Raw genomic sequence first — 7757 nt, 5'->3', positions numbered from 1 at the left:
GAGTTGGGCTCCTATCAAAGTTCTACTTGCCTAGTAAATAGGGTGAAACACTTTGTTTATTCTTTGACCCATCATAGCTCCAACGGCATAATCACTTGCATCGCACATCAACTCAAAAGGTGAGCTCCAATCAAGTGTAACAATTATCGGAGCTGAGAATAACTATTTTTTTAGAACTTAAAAAGCTTTCAAACTTGCTTTGTTAAAATCAAACACTGTATCTTTCTCTAACAACAAACACAACAGTTTAGAAATTTTCGAGAAGTCTTTGATAAACCTTCGGTAAAAACTGGCATGGCCTAAGAAACTTCTGACTCATTTTCTTTAAATTACATCTACCATTGCTTTATCGACTTCAATTCCTCTCTTTGAGATTTTATGCCCTAAGACAATCCCTTCCTTAACCATAAAATGGCATTTATCCTAGTTAAGGACAAGATTCGTCTCTTCGTATCTTTTCATTACCTTAGCCAAATTACTCAAACAAATATGATAAGTGTTACCAAAAAAAATCATCCATGAAAGCCTCAACAAAATTTTCAACCATATCAGTAAATATTGCCATCATGCATCGTTGAAATGTTGTAGGTGCATTGCATAAGCCCAAAGGCATTCATCTAAAAGCAAACGTACCATATGGACAAGTAAAGGTTATTTTATGTTGGTCCTCCAAAGCTACAACTATTTGTTATATCCCGAATAGCCATCTAAAAAATAATAGAATTCATTACCTGCTAGTCGGTCTAACATCTGGTCCATAAAAGGCAATGGAAAATGGTCCTTTCGAGTGGCTTTATTCAATTTTCTATAATCAATACAGATTCTCCAACCAGTAACAATTCTCGTTGGAATCAACTCGCTACGCTCATTTTCAACAATCGTGATTCCACCTTTCTTTGGCACACACTGCACCAAACTTACCCATGAACTATATAAAATAGGATAGATGATTCCTTCATCTAACCATTTGATCACTTCTTTTCTCACAACTTCTTTCATAATCAAATTGAGCCTCATTTTCCCATCAATTCGAGTTATTTCACCTTCTTCTAAAATAATTTTATGCATGCCAAAAGAAGGGCTTATACCTCGAATATCAACTATGGTCCATCCAATTGCTTTCTTAAATTTCTTTAGAATAGCAATTAGTTGCTCCTCTTGATCTTTCATTAGTCCTACTAAAATAATCACAGGCAAAGTGGAACAGTCACCTAAATACATGTATTTCAAGTGGGAAGTAAATACCTGTAGTTCAAGTTTAGGTGGTTCTTTAATTGACAACTTGGGTTGCACAAATTCTCTGACTTTTAACTCCAACAGTTAAAACCGTGTGGATTGAATAAAATTTCTCGGATTGGCTTCCATTAAAGCCATGTTTTCTTCACCTTCTTCATCCACCAAAGGGTCAAGATCTAAAGCTTTCTCCAATCTTCAAAATTGATTTCCATAAAAACTAAGGTTTCTATCTCTTCCATAACTAAACATTCTTCTGCTGGATCGAGAAATTTCATCGCTTTAAGAATGTTAAAGGTTACCTGATCGTCTTGAACTCGCATGCTGAGTTCACCTTTCTGCACATCAATTAACTTTCTTCTCGTGGCTAAGAAAGGTTTACCAAGTATGATCAACGCTTCCTTATCTGCTTCAGAATCTAAGAGAATGAAATCAGCAGGAAAAATAAATTTATCGACTCTTACCAAAACATCCTCGATCTTTCCTTCGGGATATACTAAATATCGATCCGCTAGCTGAAGCATCACGTTTGTAGGTCTTACTTCACCTATCCCTAGCATCTTGAAAATAGACTTAGGCATCAAGTTGATACTTACTCTTAAATCACACAAAGCTTTACCACAGTAAGATTCTCCAATGTTACAGGGTATAGTAAAGCTTCTTGTGTCTTTCAATTTCAGTGGCAGTTTGTTTTACAGGAACGAACTGCACTCCTTGTCAAGGCAACAGTCTCATACTCACTCAGCCGTTTCTTCTTGGACAGCATGTCCTTCGTAAACTTCACATAATTTGGCATTTGTTCTAAAGCCTCCACCAATAGAATATTGATGTGTAACTTCTTCATAGCATCCAAAAACTTCTTGAATTGCACTCCCTATTTCTGCTTGTGTTGCTGCAATCTTTGCAGATATGGAAGTGATGGAACTTTCAGTTGAACTGGATAACTCTTCTGAGTAGGTAAATATGCATCCAAAGATGTTTAAGTATCTAAATCCTTGTCAGTCTTTGCAGATTCTGATTCCTTTGGTGTAGGAATTTCAATAGCTGTGAGTAGGTAAATATGCATCCAAAGATGTTTAAGTATCTAAATCCTTGTCAGTCTTTGCAGATTCTGATTCCTTTGGTGTAGGAATTTCAATAGCTGGTTGATTCTTCTCAATGGGCTTATCTTCGACATCAATCAATCGGGGTTCCAGAATTTTACCACTTCGTAAAGCCACTACCTTGATATGTTCTTTATCCAAATTTCTTGGATTCTTAGTATTGCTCGGCAAGATTGCTTGCGGTCTATTACGAAACTCTGTAGCTAACTGACCCATTTGGTTTTCCAAATTTTTTAATGTTGCTGCTTGGCTTTGGATCAAAGCGTCATTCTTTGCCATGTACGCTTTCAACAAGTTCTCCAAATTGTTTGATGCCTCATCTTGAGGTGGTTTTGGAGCTTGCTAATTAAACCCTTGAGATTGGTTGGGTTTATGCTGCAGGAAGTTTTTGTTCGGTTCATTTCCTTGGTTGCTCCAAGAAAAATTAGGATGATTACGCCATGAAGGATTGTAGAAGTTGGACTGGGGTCCTTGTCCACTCCTATTCAGATGTTGGTTCCCCACATAGGACACTGACTCGGGATTTGATGGATAATTCTCAAAAGAATGACCTTCCCTATAGTACACATTGGAAACTACTTCAAATGGACTTGGTGGCTGAGTTGTAAAATTATTAGCACTATTAGCGGTAAACTGTTTTAACATTGAGGAAATAGATGATACCTGAGCTGATAATGAAGTGAGGGTGTCAACTTCATGAACTCCGGCTACAAGTTTTCCTGAAGCTATTTGATTTGTTGGCCATTGATAGTTATTACTCGTGATCTTCTCAAGATCTCACAAGCCTCATTATAAGACTTACACAAAATTGCACCATTCGTAGAAGCATCTACCATCAATCTTGTATGTTTATTGAGACCATTATAGAATGTCTCCAACTGGATAAAATGAGGAATCCCATCATAAGGACACTTACGAAGTAACTTCTTGAATCGTTCCCAAGCCTTATACAAAGACTCGTCATCTAATTGTTGGAAAGTTGTGATCTCGTTCCTCAACTTAGCATTTTTGCTAGGCAGGAAATACTTAACCAAAAATCTCTCTACTAATTCTTGCCATGTAGATATGGAACTTGGTGGCAATCAATTGAGCCATGCTTATGCTCGATCTCCAAATAGTATAGAAACAACTTCAGCCTCAGTGCGTCTTCAGTCACACCAACTATCTTGAATGAATCATTCACCTCTAGAAACAATCGAAGGTGGAAATGTGGATCTTCTGTGGGCATACCATTGAATTGGCCCACCGTTTGGAGCATTTGAAACATCACTGGTTTCAATTCAAATTGGCTTGCCTCAATATATGGCCTTCTAATTCCTAGATTTAACTCACTAATAAGTGGCACAGCATATTGTCTGATGTATCGATCCTTATCATCAGCAATGATGATGGAATTTTGTACAAGATCTTGGTCTTGATTTTAATTTCCAAGGTCCATCTCGACTTGTCTTTGAGCTATTCCTTCATATCTTATTTGTCTGAAAGTTCGCTCAATTTCAGGGTCTACGAGGAGTAAATCGATAATTTGATCTATGCTCATAAACACCAGAAGAGAAAATCAAAAAATTAAAAATAATAAGTTAGTAATGTTAGAAATAAACCAAATTGGAAGCAAATAATTTCACAAAAACGAATGATTTTGACAACAATTAACAATCCTCAGCAACAGCGCCAAAAACTTGTAACGCGCAGCTTTGTGCAAGTGTACACAATCCTTATAAAGTAATAAGTAAGTATCGAGTTATCATCTCCATAGGGATTTTATTTATGCTAAGTCACCTAATTTGTAAAATTTTATTAACAATTTGGTAAATAAAAACACAATATAGTTGATAAGTGATGATTAAAATATATTAAACTAAATGCAATGATCCCTAATGCCACTTATCCTAAGTATGCAAACTATATGACTGAAATAGATTTTAGCAAAATAAAACACAATTTGTAACAATTATAACACAAATAAACTAGGACAATTACTTTAATTAAACTCAACTTATTATCAACATGCTTAATAACATTCGGAAAAACATTCAATGGCAACTCGATCTTTCATGAGTTTGGAAACCACATTAGGTCCTTCGGAATCCTTTACTTAATAAGTACTCATTTTACTGATCCATATTTACTAAGGGTTTCTTAGTACTTGTGTGAGGTAACAGGGATGTGTTACGTTTGAAATAGTTTAATCACACAAATCTAAAAACTATGCAGATAATAGAGCTTGGTTAGAGTTGTTATGCAACCTGCAATTTAATCGGGCTAGGTTCTAAATTGAGCATGCACATTTCAATTATGGGTCCACTAGTCGTCGTCTGGTTAGGATTGCTCAGGTAGTTCAGGTGCATTTCAATCACATATGAATGAAATACAAACTTGATTAATTGAAAACATGATCGATTGAGGCACAAACATTATAAGCATGAACCAAATAAATATTATTTAATCAAAGAAATCATCCTAGCTTAATTAAAATTAAGCTAACATTGTTGTAAACAAGAACAAAGAACACATAGCAAACATTTTTAGATTAAATTAAAGGAAGGAAAGATTAAACCTAAATCAAAGTGGCTGTCATCCAAGATTCTGACTGACTAGGCTCCTTCGGTTCTTTACTTTGCTCCTTTGCTGATGGCTCTCCAAGGTGGCTAACAAGGGCTCTTTAAGAGGATTTAATTGGTAAAATCTCTATGAAGAGATGATGTCAGGCGTGGGAAATGGAAAAGGCTAAGAGAATTTGGAGAGAAGAGAGAATTATGAATGATGAGGGATGATAAATGATGGAATGAATGGGTCATATTTATAGGTGAAGAGAGGTGGGTAGTTTGTTCAAAATAGATAGGTTTAGTCTCTTCAAATCTCTTCCTTGGATGGCCGGCCACAATTAGTGGAATTTGAGTTGATTTTGCTTGATTTTTAAGCAAATTAAATGCCATAATAACTCGGGACCGAGACTTGTCAATCGTAAATCTTTAGGAAAATCTCTAATTTCTTCAATAATGCAAAGACCTTGTGTAATTAAACTAAAAAGTGGCTTAAAAGAACAGCCATGTGTAGCCAAATTTGGGTTGACTTGGTCTTCAATTTGGACGGTTTTGTAAGCCAACAAAGCTATCAGACCTGTCCAAAATAAATTAATAAGTTAAAGGACCACAGAATAAAATTTAACCAAATTAAATAATTAATTAAAACCAAAATTATTAATGAAATATTTTAAAATGAATTATTAAATATAATTTTATATTTTATTATTTAATTTAATCATGAATGGCCCATTTTATGTCTTAAAAATATAATATGCTCAAATCAATATAAAATAAGTCATTTTATGCATGAAAGCTATATAATAAAGTATAAAATCATATTTTAATGATTTCTATGTCCTAATTTCATATTTTTCACATATTTCATTAATTTATTAAACAATTACTTAGTTTTAATAGCGACTTTAAGTAAAAAGGTGATAAATTACATAGGAAAATCTTATATATTTTTCAGTTTACAGTAATCCAAATTAAGCTCTCTAGAGCTTATGCTACACATAGGATTTAGCCTAGACTGGTAATCTTGCTGTAAAATGTGCAACTTAAGAGTGTGTCTTTTTATTATGTACCCTAATGGGTACTTTTGCACCTGAGTATATTACCGAACATCCATCAAAATTTTAATAGTTCGACGGAAAAGACTCTTGAAGTGTGGAAAGGTGATATTAATGGATGCTGATAATATGATAAGCTCATCTATGTTTATTTGATATTTATATGAGCATATGTGACTAAATTGTCTGATTAAGTGTTTGTGTCATGGTAAACTCATCCAAATTTTATGGAAAGTATGACTATGTATGCTTGTATTGATAAATATGATTGGTAAGCTTATTTTCGTTATACGAACTTACTAAGCATAAAATGCTTACTCTGTTTCATTCTCCCTGTTTTATAGTGCTCAAAAGCTTGCGAAGGTTGGAAGTCAGTCGGAGAAATCATCACACTATCCACTGTCTTATTTTGGTATAATTAGAAATCTCATTTGGTATAATGGCATGTATAACCTTATTTGGCCAATGACTAGCCATTGGAATGGCTAGTGATGGTCTAAGTTTGGCTATTTTTGAAGTGATGTTTTGGTAATCACATAAGTGCTTATTATGTGTTAGTTGTTGGAATTATGTTAGCATATAAGTTTATGATAAGAGTAAGTTTATATCCATTGATGGATGAGTTAATACCACATGATTGATGGCAAATTTTATGTGATATGATGTTGGATTGGTGGATATATGCTTGAGATTTTTGGTGCAGGAAAATGATGATCTATGGGTGACAAATGAGGCTAGGAAATGGCTTTATTTTGTCCACACGGGTAGACACACGAGCGTGTGTCTTGGCCATGTGTGACACACAGCTTGTCCCATAGGCATGTGGTTCTGCCGTGTGTCCCTTACATCTTAAAAATGAGAAATAGAATGCTCAGATTTGGGTACACAGATAGAGATACGGGCGTATGTCTTAGCCGTGTGGTTGGTACAGCTTTGGACATGGGAGTGTTACACGGCCGTGTGAAAACTGCACCTAAATTTTGAAAATAAAATTTGCCACACGGATTAGTACACGGGCGTGTGACTTGGCCGTGTGACTTGGCCGTGTGACTTCATTTTATTCATGCCTTATAACTCACGGTTAGGGACACGGGCATGTGTAATCACAGGTCCAACCATACGGACGTGTCCCTAGACCACACGGGTGTGTGGGGACTATTCATACGCAAAACTTTTAAAACTTTGAGGAAAATTTTATGAGATCCCAATTGAGTTTTGATTCGTTTTTAAAGTTCATTTTGGGCCTCGAGGGTCCATTTAAGGGACGTTATGATTCATATTGAAAAATGTTTAATAACTAGTATAAATTATCTGCAAATGTCCTGTAAACTCCAGTAATACTCCATAATCCTGTTCCAGTGACAAATACAGGTTAGAGGTGTTACATTTAGTTGTATCAAAGGTACAATTTAGCTAATTCTCAGACAAACGTAGCAAGTACGAGTCTAGCTATACATGCCATTATATAAATTATGATAGTGTGATATCTCTTGACCACTTTTAAATGTATTTTCATATAATAATGTCTTCCAACCAAGCTAGAGTTAAGACTGAGGAAGCTAAGAGTACTGCTCAAGCTTCCATGCAACATGTTGCATCTAGTGGTAGTCGAATGCCCGTATTTGAGGGCCGAAGTGAGGTGGCAAAAGCAGTCTTCTTTGAATTGATGGATGAATGGTTTAGTGAATATATGAGAACAAACCCTGCTATTCAACGACCTTCCCCACTTGCTTCACAACATGATGAAATTCCACAGGATGCTAGACCTGTTAGAATTAGTAAGGCTCTAGTTGTAACAAACCGGTTTTAGCTAAATCAAAATA

General features: G+C 35.3%; 1 non-coding gene across 1 annotated transcript; it reads left to right on the top strand.

Moving 5' to 3' along the window:
- Window positions 1-3230: 3230 nt before the first annotated feature.
- LOC121212963 (small nucleolar RNA R71) lies at window positions 3231-3337 on the top strand. Its single transcript, XR_005908333.1, has one exon. It is a non-coding gene; the product is annotated as a small nucleolar RNA R71 (small nucleolar RNA).
- Window positions 3338-7757: the final 4420 nt, after the last annotated feature.

The sequence above is a fragment of the Gossypium hirsutum genome, chromosome A13, assembly GCF_007990345.1.
Source record: "Gossypium hirsutum isolate 1008001.06 chromosome A13, Gossypium_hirsutum_v2.1, whole genome shotgun sequence".
In the NCBI taxonomy this organism is placed as follows: Eukaryota; Viridiplantae; Streptophyta; class Magnoliopsida; order Malvales; family Malvaceae; genus Gossypium; species Gossypium hirsutum.
This window is presented reverse-complemented; position numbering and strand designations above follow the sequence as displayed.